Source organism: Mauremys reevesii, linkage group 26 (genome assembly GCF_016161935.1).
Source record: "Mauremys reevesii isolate NIE-2019 linkage group 26, ASM1616193v1, whole genome shotgun sequence".
Taxonomy (NCBI): Eukaryota; Metazoa; Chordata; order Testudines; family Geoemydidae; genus Mauremys; species Mauremys reevesii.
The window spans coordinates 15,484,395-15,500,374 of NC_052648.1; the positions used below are offsets into that span (position 1 = coordinate 15,484,395).

Genomic DNA, 15,980 nt, shown 5'->3' on the forward strand with positions numbered 1-15,980 from the left:
TTATTACATAAGAATGGCCATACCGGCTCAGACCAAAGGTCCATCTAGCCCAGTATCTGTCTACTGACAGTGGCCAATGCCAGGTGCCCCAGAGGGAGTGAAGCTAACAGGCAATGATCAAGTGATCTCTCTCGCCATCCATCTCCATCCTCTGACAAACAGAGGCTAGGGACACCATTCCTTACCCATCCTGGCTAATAGCCATTTATGGACTTAACCTCCATGAATTTATCCAGTTCTCTTTTAAACGCTGTTATAGTCCTAGCCTTCACAACCTCCTCAGGTAAGGAGTTCCACAAGTTGACTGTGTGCTGCGTGAAGAACTTCCTTTTATTTGTTTTAAACCTGCTGCCTATTAATTTCATTTGGTGACCCCTAGTTCTTGTATTATGGGAATAAATAAATAACTTTTCCTTATCCACTTTCGCCACATCACCCATGATTTCATATAACTCTATCATATCCCCCCTTAGTCTCCTCTTTTCCAAGCTGAAGAGTCCTAGCCTCTTTAATCTTTCCTCATATGGGACCCTCTCCAAACCCCTAATCATTTTAGTTGCCCTTTTCTGAACCTTTTCTAGTGCCAGTATATCTTTTTTCAGGTGAGGAGACCACAGCTGTGCACAGTATTTGAGATGTGGGCGTATCATGGATTTATATAAGGGCAATAATATATTCTCAGTCTTATTCTCTATCTCCTTTTTAATGATTCCTAACATCCTGTTTGCTTTTTTGACCGCCTCTGCACACTGCATAGACATCTTCAGAGAACTGTCCACGATGACTCCAAGATCTTTTTCCTGACTCGTTTTAACTAAATTAGCCCCCATCGTATTGTATGTATAGTTGGGGTTATTTTTTCCAATGTGCATTACTTTACATTTATCCACATTAAATTTCATTTGCCATTTTGTTGCCCAATCACTTAGTTTTGTGAGATCTTTTTGAAGTTCTTCACAGTCTGCTTTGGTCTTAACTATCTTGAGCAGTTTAGTATTGTCACGGAGTGTGGGGGACCCAGGGCCTTCACCCCCGTGCTCCCTACGATTCACCAGGACTCTCAGCCATCCAGTAAAGCAGAAGGTTTATTTAGACGACAGGAACACAGTCCAACACAGGTCTTGCCGGCACAGATAACCAGATCCCCCTGGTTCGGTCCATCTTGGGGGGCCTCACAGCCCCCCCCCCGGGGATCAGAGCTCGGTCTCCCTGCTCCCCTCTCTTCTCCAGCCCACTTTCGTCTCCCAGTCCTCTCCGGCCCCTCCTCTCTCCTCCGCCTCCTTCCTTTGTCTGCCCTGGCCAGAGGTGTCACCTCCCCTCCCCCAGGCCAAGCTCAGCTCACCCTTTGAATTCCTGACACTCACCTAAACCTCTGGCTCTCCCCTCCCCCGCACAGACAGTCTGTGCTTCCTACTCCTTCACATCTCTCCCCCCTCCGAGACTGAACTGAGCGGGGTCACTCCAGCCAGTGACCCGGGGAAGTTCGGATCCCCCTACAACCTTATGCCGCCCGCGCCCTTTCCCCACCCCAATACCCCTGGGGTGCACCCTGGGCTGGGGCCTTCTCCCCACGTTCCAGTCTGGGGGGCTGTGATTCGGGTTCTCTCGGTTCAGAGCCCCCCCTCTGACCCTGGCCCCCCTCTGGACAGGCTCCTCGGGGCGGGGCCCGGATCTTACAGCCATCTCCCCCCTGTCCCGGGCCTTCCTCTCCCTCTGGCAGACGTCACAGGAGCGGCAGTGCTGCCGGACATGGGCAAAGACCCCAGGCCAGTAATAGTTCTGCAGCAGCCGCTGCTGGGTACGCCAGGCTCCCTGGTGCCCAGAGGGGGGAATGTCATGGGCCTGGCACAGCAGCTGGCGGCGATACTCCTGGGGTACCACCAGCTGCCTCCTGCTCCCCCCTGACTCCATCTTCCCTGGGGAAGCCCATTCTCGGTACAGGAGCCCCTTCTCCCACAGGAACCTTTTCCGGCCACCTCGTCCCATGGTCTGTCCCCCCCCGAGGCTGGCCAGGTCCCTTATCCTCCGCAAGGAGGGGTCTCCCCGCACCGCGGCCTGGTACTCAGCCGCTGGGGCAGGGGCGGGGATCTGTCCTCTCTCGCCGGCTGGGTCCGGGGCCACAGCCTCTCTGAGCCCTGTCCCTGGGCGTTCCCTCCCTACCGGGTCAGGGTCCGGTGTCTCGGCCAAAGTACTTTCCCCGGGGTCAGGGTGCAGAGCCCTGCGTCGACCCTGACTACGGTTCACGGACAGGGTACCCTGGGTGTTACTTGGCCAGTCCTCGAGGTCCCCCCCCATTAACACCTCCGTGGGCAAATGTGGGTGCACTCCCACGTCCTTGAGGCCCTCCTTGTCCCCCCACTTTAGGTGTACCCTCGCGACAGGCACCTTGAATGGGGTCCCGATCACGCCTCAGGTTCAGGTAGGTGTGGGGCACCATCCGATCTGAGCCCACCACCTGCGGCCGGGCCAGCGTCACCTCTGCGCCCGTATCCCAGTACCCAGTGACCTCCTTCCCGTCTACCTCCAGGGGAACAAGGCACTCGCTCCGGAGGGGTAGTCCCGTGCCCACCCTGTAAACCCCAAACTCAGGGCTGGGAGCATCCAGCCTCGGAGGGTCGACCCGCCCCCCTCCCTCCTTTGCAGGGGCCCACCCCCTTTCATGCGACCGCTGCCCTCATCCGGCTGGGTCTCTACCAAGTTGACCCGGTGTGGGGTTGGTCTGCTCAGTTTGTCCCGGAGCTTGGGGCACTGGCTTGGCCACATTGATAGCAGCCCATGTCTCGTGGGTCCCCTCGAGGACGGCCGGACCTGACGCCAGATGCTTCCCTTTGGTGGGGCCTCCTCGGCTCCTTCTGGGAGGTCCCATGGTGACTCTCTCTGCGTTGAGGCAGATCTGCTCCGTCGAGACTCCTCCCTGCCATCCCCCGCCCGACTGTCCATGTATTGGTCGGCCAGCCGGCCTGCATGCTGCGGGTTCTCCGGCTTCCGGTCCATCAGCCACTGCTTCAGGTCAGATGGGCACTGCGCATACAGGTGCTCCAGTACGACTAGGTCAAGCAGGTCCTCTCTGGTTTGGGCCCCAGCTGTCCACTTGCGGGCGTACCCCTGCGCCCGGTTGACCAGTTGCAGGTATGTGACCTCCCGGGTCTTACGTTGACTCCGGAACCTCTTCCGGTACATCTCCGGGGTCAGCCCAAACTTGCGGAGCAGGGCCTCTTTGAACAGGTTGTAGTCCCGCGCCTCCTCCCCTCTCATTCGGCTGTACACCTCCACGGCGGTGGAGTCCAGTAAGGGGGTGAGGCGCCGGATCCTGTCTGCAGGGTCAACCTGGTGCAGCTCACAGGCATTCTCAAAGGCCGTCAGGAAGGTGTCTATGTCCTCCCCCTCCTTACGCGGGGCCAGGAAGTTCGTATCGAAGCTCTTTGTAGGCTTGGGCCCCCCCTCACTCACCGCAGCCGGGGCCTCCCTGTTGTTCAGTTGGGCCATGGCCAGCTCATGTGCACGCTGCTTCTCCCTATCCTCAAATTCACGCTGCTTCTCCCTATCCTCAAATTCACGTTGCTGTTGCTTCTCCTTCTCTCTCGCCTCGTATTCACGCTGGCTTTGTCTTTCCTCATATGCCCTCAGCTCCTTACGCTCCTCCATCTCCATCCGTTTGATCTCTCTCTCCAACTCCAGCCGCCTGAGTTCCACGGAGGCCGAGCGTCGCCGGGACGATCCCCTGCTGGCCGGGGGGGTCACGGTGCCCTCCGTAGCTGGACTCCTCCTCCCCCTAGGCCTAGGGGTGGGGGGTCTCGAGGAGCCCTCATCCGCCGACTGGCCACTCCCAGCGGGTACAGACACTGGTGCCTGCGCTGCATCTGCCCGGCTGCTTCCCTCAGAGACAGGGACCGGTTCATTCCTGCGATCTCTCTCCTCCAGCCGGGCAATCAGCTGGGCCTTGGTGAGCTTCCCATGGCGCAGCCCCCCCTGCTTGCACAGCTCCACCAGCTCCCACTTGTGCTTCTGGGAATACATCTTCCTGCTGGCCACTCGCAGGCCGGGGTGCTCGCCGCTCCCCACGGGTTCCAGGGGGACCCCTCGTGTGCCAGTCTTTGAGGTCACCCCCTCTCTGCCAGGGTCGAGCTGCAGACTCCTCCGCCCCGGGGATCGCTCGCTGTGATCCCCCGGGGGACCCTGTTACTGCAAAGTCCTGCTCTCTGGCCACACTCGCCCAGGAGTGAATCGCCCCTTCGTTTTCCTGTTCCCCAGTCACTTACTGCAGGAAGCGCCGTCCACGGGGTGCCGCCGATCCCACCGCTGCCACCAGTTGTCACGGAGTGTGGGGGACCCAGGGCCTTCACCCCCGTGCTCCCTACGATTCACCAGGACTCTCAGCCATCCAGTAAAGCAGAAGGTTTATTTAGACGACAGGAACACAGTCCAACACAGGTCTTGCCGGCACAGATAACCAGATCCCCCCGGTTCGGTCCATCTTGGGGGGCCTCACAGCCCCCCCCCGGGGATCAGAGCTCGGTCTCCCTGCTCCCCTCTCTTCTCCAGCCCACTTTCGTCTCCCAGTCCTCTCCGGCCCCTCCTCTCTCCTCCGCCTCCTTCCTTTGTCTGCCCTGGCCAGAGGTGTCACCTCCCCTCCCCCAGGCCAAGCTCAGCTCACCCTTTGAATTCCTGACACTCACCTAAACCTCTGGCTCTCCCCTCCCCCGCACAGACTGTCTGTGCTTCCTACTCCTTCACAAGTATCATCTGCAAACTTTGCCACCTCACTGTTTACCCCTTTCTCCAGATCATTTATGAATAAATTGAATAGGATTGGTCCTAGGACTGACCCTTGGGGAACACCACTAGTTACCCCTCTCCATTCTGAGAATTTACCATTAATTCCTACCCTTTGTTCCCTGTCTTTTAACCAGTTCTCAATCCATGAAAGGACCTTCCCTTTTATCCCATGAAGCTTAATTTACGTAAGAGCCTTTGGTGAGGGACCTTGTCAAAGGCTTTCTGGAAATCTAAGTATACTATGTCCACTGGATTCCCCCTTGTCCACATGTTTGTTGACCCCTTCAAAGAACTCTATTAGATTAGTAAGACATGATTTCCCTTTACAGAAACCATGTTGACTATTGCTCAAGAGTTTGTTTTTCTGTGTGTCTGACAATTTTATTCTTAACTATTGTTTCAACTAATTTGCCCGATACTGATGTTAGACTTACAGGTCTGTAATTGCCAGGATCACCTCTAGAGCCCTTTTTAAATATTGGCGTTACATTAGCTAACTTCCAGTCATTGGGTACCGAAGCTGATTTAAAGGACAGGTTACAAATCTTAGTTAATAGTTCCGTAACTTCACATTTGAGTTCTTTCAGAACTCTTGGGTGAATGCCATCTGGTCCCGGTGACTTGTTAATGTTGAGTTTATCAATTAATTCCAAAACCTCCTCTAGTGACACTTTAATCTGTGACAGTTCCTCAGATTTGTCACCTACAAAAGCCAGCTCAGGTTTGGGAATCTCCCTAACATCCTCAGCCGTGAAGACTGAAGCAAAGAATCCATTTAGTTTCTCTGCAATGACTTTATCATCTTTAACCGCTCCTTTTGTATCTCGATCATCCAGGGGCCCCGCTGGTTGTTTAGCAGGCTTCCTGCTTCTGATGTACTTAAAAACATTGAACATTTTTTTAATGTTAATCCCGGGCACACCACAAGATCCATTGTCTACAGCCAAGCACTGAGGTACAACCGCATCTGCTCTAACCCCACAGACAGAGACCAACACCTACAAAATCTCCACCAAGCATTCTCAAAACTACAGTACCCGCATGAGGAAATAAGGAGACAGATCAACAGAGCCAGACGTGTACCCAGAAGCCTCCTACTGCAAGACAAACCCAAGAAAGAAACCAACGGGACTCCACTGGCCATCACATACAGTCCCCAGCTAAAACCCCTCCAGCGCATCATCAGGGATCTACAACCCATCCTGGAGAATGATCCCATACTTTCACAGGCCTTGGGTGGCAGGCCAGTCCTCGCCCACAGACAACCTGCCAACCTGAAGCATATTCTCACCAGTAACTGCACACCGCACCATAGTAACTCTAGCTCAGGAACCAACCCATGCAACAAACCTCGATGCCAACTCTGCCCACATATCTACACCAGCAACACCATCACAGGACCTAACCAGATCAGCCACACCATCACCGGTTCATTCACCTGCACGTCCACCAATGTAATATATGCCATCATATGCCAACAATGCCCCTCTGCTATGTACATCGGCCAAACTGGACAATCTCTAAGGAAAAGGATAAATGGACACAAATCAGATATTAGGAATGGCAATATACAAAAACCTGTAGGAGAACACTTCAACCTCCCTGGCCACACAATAGCAGATCTTAAGGTGGCCATCCTGCAGCAAAAAAACTTCAGGACCGGACTTCAAAGAGAAACTGCTGAGCTCCAGTTCATCTGCAAATTTGACACCATCAGCTCAGGATTAAACAAAGACTGTGAATGGCTTGCCAATTACAGAACCAGTTTCTCCTCCCTTGGTTTTCACACCCCAACTGCTAGAACAGGGCCTCATCCTCCCTGATTGAACTAACCTCGTTATCTCTAGCTTGCTTCTTGCTTGCATATATAAACCTGCCCCTGGAAATTTCCACCACTTGCATCCGAAGAAGTGGGTATTCACCCACGAAAGCTCATGCTGCAAAACATCTGTTAGTCTATAAGGTGCCACAGGATTCTTTGTTGCTTTTACAGATCCAGACTAACACGGCTACCCCTCTGATATTGAACATTTTGTTATTACCTTTGGAGTTTTTGGCTAGCCGTTCTTCAAACTCCTCTTTGGCTTTTCTTATTATACTCTTGCACTTAATTTGGCAGTGTTTGTGCTCCTTTTTATTTGCCTCACTAGCATTTGACTTCCACTTTTTAAAGTAAGTCTTTTTATTTCTCACCGCTTCTTTTACATGGTTGTTAAGCCACGATGGTTCTTTTTTAGTTCTTTTACTGTGTTTCTTAATTTGGGGTATACATTGAAGTTGGGCCTCTATTATGGTGTCTTTAAAAAGCGCCCATGCAGCTTGCAGGGATTTCACTTTAGTCACTGTACCTTTTAACTTCTGTTTAACTAACCCCCTCATTTTTGCATAGTTCCCACTTTTGAAATTAAATGTCACAGTGTTGGGCTGTTGAGATGTTCTTCCCACCACAGGGATGCTGAATGCTATTGTATTATGGTCACTATTTCCAAGCGGTCCTGCTATAGTTACCTCTTGGACCAGCTCCTGCGCTCCACTCAGGATTAAATCTAGAGTTGCCTCTCCCCTTGTGGGTTCCCGTACCAGCTGCTCCATGAAGCAGTCATTTAAAGTATCGAGAAATTTTATCTCTGCATTTCATCCTGAAGTGAAATGTTCCCAGTCAATATGGGGATAATTGAAATCCCCCACTATTATTGGGTTCTTAATTTTGATAGCCTCTCTAATTTCCCTTAGCATTTCATCATCACTATTACTGTCCAGGTCAGGTGGTCGATAATAGATCCCTGTTGTTGTCTTTTTATTAGAGCATGAAATTTCTATCCATAGAGACTCTATGGAACATGTGGATTCGCTTAAGATTTTTACTTCATTTGAATCTACATTTTCTTTCACATATAGTGCCACTCCCCCCCATCCCCCCGCACGACCTGTTCTGTCCTTCCAATATATTTTGTACCCCGGAATGATTGTGTCCCATTGATTGCTCTCAGTCCACCAGGTTTCTGTGATGCCTATTATATCAATATCCTCCTTTATCACAAGGCACTCTAGTTCACCCATCTTATTATTTAGACTTCTAGCATTTGTGTACAAGCACTTTAAAAACTTGTCCCTGTTTATTTGTCTGCCATTTTCTGATGTGCCAGATTCTTTTTTATGTGACTGTTTATCATCTGATCTGGCCCTTACATTATCCTCTTCCATCCTCTGCTCCTGACTATAACCTGGAGATTCTCTATCATTAGATTCTCCTCTAAGAGAAGTCTGTGTCCGATCCACATGCTCCTCTGCAGCAGTCGGCTTTCCCCCCATCTCCTAGTTTAAAAACTGCTCTACAACCTTTTTAATTATCAGAGGGGTAGCCGTGTTAGTCTGGATCTGTAAAAGCAGCAAAGAATCCTGTGGCACCTTATAGACTAACAGACGTTTTGGAGCATGAGCTTTCGTGAGTGAATACCCACTTCGTCGGATGCATGTAGTGGAAATTTCCAGGGGCAGGTATATATGTGCAAGCAAGAAGCAAGCTAGAGATAACGAGGTTAGTTCAATCAGGGAGGATGAGGCCCTGTTCTAGCAGTTGAGGTGTGAAAACCAAGGGAGGAGAAACTGGTTTTGTAGTTGGCAAGCCATTCACAGTCTTTGTTTAATCCTGAGCTGATGGTGTCAAATTTGCAGATCAACTGAAGCTCAGCAGTTTCTCTTTGAAGTCTGGTCCTGAAGTTTTTTTTGCTGCAGGATGGCCACCTTAAGATCTGCTATTGTGTGGCCAGGGAGGTTGAAGTGTTCTCCTACAGGTTTTTGTATATTGCCATTCCTAATATCTGATTTGTGTCCATTTATCCTTTTCCATAGAGACTGTCCAGTTTGGCTGATGTACATAGCCAAATAGGAAGTTTTTTCCTGAGATTTAATCTAACTCTGCTATGCTGTAGTTTGAATCCATTGCCTCTTGTCCTGCCCTCTGTGGCAAGAGGGAACAGTTTTTCTCCATCTTTTTCATGGTAGCCTTTTAAATAACTGAAGATTGCTTTCATATCCCCCCTCACTCTCTTTCCAAACTAAACACATCTAGTTCCTTCAGCCTTTGCTCATATGGCTGCATTCCATCCCTTTGATCATCTTTGTTGCTTGCCTCTGGATCCTTTCCAGTTTCTCTACATCCTTTCTATACATTGGTGACCAAAATTGGACACAGTACTCCAGCTGAGACCTAACCAGCGCCAAATAAAGCAGTACTATCACCTTGCATGCTATGCCTGTTAATACAACCTAAAATTGCATTTGATTTTCTTGCAGCAGCATCGCATTGTTGACTCATGATGAGGCTGTGATCTACCACAACTCTCAGATCCTTTTCAGCAGCACTGCTGCCAAACCAGTTATCCCCCACTCTGTATTTGTGCATTTGGTTTTTCTTCTCTAAGGGTAGCACCTTACATTTGTCTTTGTTGAATTTCATTTTGTTTTCTATAGCCCAGTTCTTCAATTTATCAAGATGCCTCTGAATCTTAGCTCTATCCTCCAAAGCCTCCCCTAGCTTTGTGTCATCTACAAATTTGATCAGTAAGCTTTCTGTTCTTACATCCAGGTCATTAATACAGACGTCAAACAACACGAGACCCAGTAGTTCTAGTTCCTTCATTTTGTTACCAAGGCTCCTTGGTTTGATGTACAGACATCTTAGTTGCTTCTGCTTGGCTTCACCCAGATTCCTAACCCAGTTAGATGAAGTCATTCTACTGCCAGTATCTCCTACCTGACTGCTGATATCAATGACACTATCTTTCCTCTTAATGTCCATTCTCCTACCCACTGTTGTTCCTTTCTCCATTGCTATATCCTCTCTTACTTGAGTTTCCTCCCACTCAATATTAGAACAAGGTGTGGAGCATCTTCCAATTGTTTCTCTGGAATTCCTAGTTTAAGTCTCTTTGAATCAGTTGTGCCAAATTCCTCCAGAAGTCTATGTCCTGCCCTACTCAGGTGAAGTCCATCCCATGAGAACAGTCGTTTGTCTGCGAATGCCTCCCAGTGGTTGAACATCCCAAAGCCCTCCTTATAGCACCACTGCCTGAGCCATCTGTTGATCATCATAACCTTTGTTCTCCTCCTCCAGGGATAGGTAGAATCCTACTGAAGATCACCTGAGCCTCCATTTCCTCAAGTGTCTTCCCCAGCCTGGCATAATCTCCCTGGATGTGTTCCAGCAAGAGTCTAGCTCAGGGGTCAGCAACCTACGGCACACATGCCAAACATGGCACACGAGCCTATTTTGAGCAGCATGCAGCTGCCTGCTGTGGTCCCGGCCCCGAGCCCCACTCAGCCCCCCACCCACCCACCGCTCTCCCCTGTGGGGGCAGGAGGCAGAAGCTTGGTCCTGCAGCAGCCAAGCTTCCCTCCTCCCCTGCTTCTTCCCCCAGCGAGGTGCTTTCCTGCCCCTTTCCCTCTCCTTCCCTGCGCCGATCAGCTGACGGCCCTTGCGAGGAGGAGGGGGAAGAGCGGCAGCGTGCACACAGCTCCGTAGAGGAGGTGGGGACGGGGCCTTGGGGAAGATGGGTGGAACAGAGCACGTCCCTTCCAGCTCCCTGCCATGAGCCGCTCAGGACAGGGGGCTGGGAGCACCCCTACGGGCCAAGCACCCCAGCCCTCTGCCCTGCCTCCTGAACCACCCCCCACACCCCCAGCCCTCTGCCCTGACCCTTGGAACCCCCCACACACCCCCTGCCCTCTGCCCTGACCCCTGAACCCCCCCGACACCCAGCCTTCTGCCCTACACCCCCCAGCCCTCTGCCCTGACCCCTGAACCCCCCACACCCAGCCCTCTGCCCTGACCCCTGAACCCCCCCACACACCCAGCCCTCTGCCCTGCACCCCCCACACCCTCCAGCCCTCTACCCTGACCCCTGACCCCCCCACACCGCCCCAGCCTTCTGCCCTGCACCCCACGCCCCAGCCCTCTGCCCTGACCCGACCCCACACACACCCAGCCTTCTGCCCTACACCCCACAGCCCCCATCCTCTGCCCTGACCCTTGGAACCCCACACACACACCCAGCCATCTGCCCTGCACCCCATGCCCCAGCCCTCTGCCCTGACCCCTGAACCTCCCCTACACCCAGCCTTAGGCCCTGCACCCCCCAGCCCTCTGCCCTGCCTCCTGAACCACCCCCCACACCCCCTGCCCTCTGCCCTGACCCCTGAACCCCCCGACACCCAGCCTTCTGCCCTGCACCCCACACCCCAGCCCTCTGCCCTGACCCTGAACCCCACACACATAGCCTTCTGCCCTACACCCCCACACCCCCACTGCCCTGACCCCTGAACCCCCTACAGCCCCACTTCCCTCGGCCCTGACCCTGAACCCCCACACCCCCAGCCTTCTGCCCTGTGCACCCCAGCCCTCTGCCTTGACCCTTGATCCCCCACATCCTCCAGCCCTCTGCCCTGACCCCTGAACCCCCCCGCACCCCAAGCCCTCTGCCCAGCACCCACACACACCCCCAGCCCTCTGCCCTGACCCCTGAACCCCCCCACACACCCCCAGCCCTCTGCAACTGTTCTCCCACAAACAGTTCCTGTCATACCATTATCCTCCATAACGGCAACTATGGCATCATCTATCATCCCAATTTGGTGTTTGATAGGCTTTATCACCTACATTCGACTTTCCCATCGTGTGGCACTCAGTGGTTTCAGTGTCAGAGAGGATGTTCCCAGATGTTGCTTCAAAATTTGCCATCGATGAGTTGATGCAGAGAAAAATACATAGATGCTTTGAATTACATTAAAAAATTCAGCAGCCTCACTAGAAGCTGATGCTGCATCACTGACCACCAAGTTCAGTGAAGGAGAACTGCATGGGACAAAAAAAGCTTGAGGGTTTAACTCTCGGATCAGTGTCTGCACTCTTCTGTTCTTTCCTTTCATGTTGGCACCATTATCTGACCTCTCATGTCAGCTATCGTAATTCCCATATCTTCCAGCTATTTAAGAAGCATATTTGTCATACCAGCTCCTGTAGTATCACAATGTCAATAAATTCTAGAAAATGCTCTCTGACAGTCACCATTGCAGGGACATTTTCACTAGGTTCTGTTGTTGTTACAAAACACACCACTAAAGTCATTTGTTCCATATGGCTGGTGTCAGGTGTGCAGTCCAGAATAATAGAGTAATATCTTGCTGACTTCAGATCTGCCACAATCTTCTGTTTGACTTTTGTTGCCAGTTACTGTATGATCTCATTTTGAATTGTTTTTCCAAGGTAGTGGTGTGTGTACATTTCTTGGGTGCTGACTTTTCTTAGATGCTCCTGGAGTATAGCATCAAACTCAGCCATCAGCTCCACAATTTTAAAGAAGTTTCCATTGTTTGGCACATACAGCTGATCTGAAGTGCCACGCAGTGCTAGGTTTTGGGTAGCAAGCATTCTCACAATGGCAATGAGCCTTTTCAGAACATTTTGTCAGTAAAGAGACTCTGATGCAATTTTCTCATGATGCTGATCATTTATGGTGGCCTTTAACCTTAATCTCATCTCAAGCTCTTTCCACCTATGGATTGCTCTCTGGTGATTTGCTGCCTTCTCATGGCATGCCAGATTTTTCCAGTCCTTTGTTCCTGTAGAACCCAATGTGGCTGGAACATTAGACTGGAAGAGTTTGCAACAAAAATAGTATGCAGCATTCTAGAGTTTTGAGTACATAAGTCATGGCCTCTCAACTTTTTCACCATTAGGGATTTCACACCAGGAATGTGTTGGATGGAAACTTCTATTTTCATTGTCTTTGGGGAACATGAAGTTTTTCACTTGCTGTGGCCCATGCAGTACAAGGAAGTCCCTCAGGCTACTGCTTAAGTGGGTCCACAGTCCTAGATCATCTAGACTTAAGGAACTAAACTCAGCAGCAGCTGTTTCTTGTGCCTCCACCACACTCTTCTCTGATCTACGCTTTTCTTCAGGAATGTGCATGGTTACATCCATTTGAGATGGAGATATGGATGCTGCAGCAGCTGCTAGGTCACCTGCATGATCAGGCATCTCCTCACCACTCACATCCTCACTGGGGCCGGAAGGCTCACCGTGAACACTTGTGTCTATGTATCTCAGGAGAGCTCCTTCCTGCTTAGATAGAAAAGCTTCCTTTGCTTTCTTTCTTTCTTTTTCTGAATGCTGCCCCAGAGGGGCATTTTCTTCTTTCACTCATGGCTGCTGTTCTGCACTAGCTATGGTGGCTCTCAACACTCAGTTGAAGAGGACAAATAAGCAGGCTGGTAGCAGGACCTGGGTGAGGGAAGATATCAGCGTCTTTAAGGGTCTAATGCATCTGACGAAATGGGTATTCACCCACAAAAGCTCGTGCTCCAATACGTCTGTTAGTCTATAAGGTGCCACAGGACTCTTTGCTGCTTTTAAGGGCCTAACTGGCTCCTACTACTTCAGTTGACTGCCTGTTCTCCTCAAGTGGATTCACGGAAGCAGCAGGAAACAGGAAGCTCCCTGACAAGCTGGTATTAATCAGTCCAGGCTCCTGGGGGTGCTCGAGCGGTACATAAGAGGCTCCTCCTCCTCCTCTCTCTCCTTGCAGCTCCTGCTACTTTCTGTTATTCCCTCTCACCTTTTCTCCTGCCTGCCTGTTATGTCTCTTGTGCCCTCCTTCCTCCAGCACAGCACTCCACCAGCTCTGTGCATCTAGAGCGGAGAGAATACATATGCACCAGCACCAGACACAATTTTCTACACTCTGGGTCCTAGTGGCAATCCCCACTCCCCCAAGTCTGGCACCTGAGGCAGCTGCCTCAGTTTGCCTCATGGTAAGACCAGCCCTGCCACCTGCCATGTTCTCCCCACCCCACCAGAGTTACCTGCAGGAATGGGGAGCCCTGTCCTTCTGACACTGCACCTCCCCCCACAACATGATTGGCCGCTCTCCCTGGCAGCTGGGCCCAGGCAGGGAGTTGCCTGCCACCACCTCCCCTGTCAGATACTCTCAGGCAGCCACCGTGCTGCACAGAGCAGCGACCCACCCTTCCACTCCCTGCCCAGGCCTGGCTGACAGGGACAGGGGCCGAGCATGCTGGGGGCAGGCACAGGCACAGGGGGAAAAGGACTGAACCCCCCCTTCCCCCCAGGGGGGCCAAGCAGAAATCTGGGGAGGAACTTGACCTCACATTCCCCCCCACCATGGATTGCCTCTGAACTCAACCATAGTTTCCACCTGCATCTGATGGGGGAGGGATAGCTCAGTGGTTTGAGCACTGGCCTGCTAAGCCCACAGTTGTGAGTTCAATCCTTGAGGGGGCTATTTAGGGAACTGGGGTAAAAATCTGTCTGGGGATTGGTCCTGCTTTGGTCCTGAGGTCTCTTCCAGCCTGGATATTCTATGATCTGCAAACCTCTTCTATCAGGGGGCACTTCATACAAACAAAGCTCTTTTTGGGTACTCGCTCCAGAATAATGTACATTCCACATCTGATCATCTTCATTGTCTCTTGGTGGCAGAGTTGGGATTTTTCATAATATTTTGGATGATTACGGTGTGTGCCTCAGTTTCCCCTGTGTGATTCATGGTTAACTAGGTGAGGGGAAAGGTAGTTTGATCTTTGCAGAGACCCATAGATACAAGTGTGACCAACGCCTGGCTGCCTGGGCCTGGAGGCCCCTGAGATACAGAGTTTAAAACATTTGGCTTGTTGCTAGAGGATTGATTCGTAGATTCCAAGGCCAACAAGGACAATTGTGAGTATCTAGTCTGACCTCCCGTGTAAAACAGGACAGAGAACTGCCCCAAAATAATTCCTAGAGCAGGTTGGTTACTGTGGAAGAAAACATCCAATCTAGATTTAGATAATGACAGTGATGGTAACTGGTAAATTGTTCCCATTGTAAATTACACTCACTGTCAAAAATGTACCTTATTTCCAATGTGAACTTCCAGCCATTGGATCATGTTACATGTTTCTCTGTTATATTGAAAAGCTCATTATTAAATATTTGTTCCTCCTTGTGATGGGGTGTCCACCTCATGCCGGCAGAGAAGGGGTAGCTGCAGGCCCTGAGGAAGGGCAAAGAAGTTGTGAGAGCCATGGGGAAGTGGCCCAGGGAGACACAGCAGCAGTGAGAGGAATCTGAGATGCAGCAGGAGGCTGCGATCCACAGGGTCCCTTGGCTGGGACCCCCCCACTCACCACTGGGGAAGTGGCAGAACAATTGACTGCAGTCGCCACGGGGGAAATGCCTGGATTACTGAGGAGCTAAACCTCCCCCTGAAGAGGGGGAACACGAATAGTGACACAGGTGGTGGGCCGAGCCACGAAGAGGACATTGCAGTTTCTGACACTGTGAGAGGGGCTGCAGGTGAACTGCGGAGAAGGTCTGACATTGTTGGATGGGGGCGTCGACGTCGAGCTAATCCCCTGACCAACTTGGAGGAGGCGCCAGTCTGGTGGGAATAACATTTGGTGGAGAAGGCAGGCATTTGGTAACCCCAGTACAAGAGGAGTGAGAGAGACTCAGACAGTTTGACAGCTTCCCCAATACAAGGGAGTGGGAAAGGCTGTAGAAGAGATACGTTGGGCAAAGAGATGATGGAGCCACCATAAGTGGAGGCCTTTTTGGCAGAAAGTAGGTTTTACCTTTCCAGGCTGCACTGCAGAGTTGCCACTCCCTCTGAAGGGGGCTGACAAGCAACCAAGGGGAATCCAGGCCCTAATGAGGCAGATCCTGGAGAACCAGCAGCGACAGTGAGTGGCACAGAGATACCTGCAGGAGTATCTGAGGCAGTTAACTGAAGAGCAGCACTATTTGTTCAAGGTACTCCAGGAGGTAAGCAGGAGCCAGGGAGCCTGGAGCAAGAAGTGAGGCCTCAGGGTCAGAAGGCCAGAAACCTGAGTGGGGCGATGTTAACTTGTGGGAGGCAGGGCACTTTGAGAGAGAGCCCCATTGGGAAGAGAGGAAGTCTAGCCCCAAGATAAGGAAATCAGGAAAACCCCAAGGAGCTGGGGGTTGGACTAGATGACCTCCTGAGGTCCCTTCCAACCCTGAGATTCTATGATTCTATGAGCCCAACCTTTGAAAAGAACAGGAAGTAGCAGTGGTGAGCTGGAGCACCGGCCCTGGGGATGAGGGGACACATACAGAGACCAATCCAGGGGTCCTGGGAACTCAGACCCTGGGAGAAGGAGTGCTAGAGAAGCCTGCAGAG

At 51.6% G+C, this 15,980-nt stretch overlaps 1 protein-coding gene across 1 annotated transcript in view; it reads left to right on the forward strand.

The window, feature by feature from the left end:
- Positions 1-15,980, forward strand: part of TMPRSS9 (transmembrane serine protease 9) — a 114,550-nt gene that overhangs the window by 14,636 nt on the left and 83,934 nt on the right. The gene's annotated exons all lie outside the window — the stretch shown is intronic.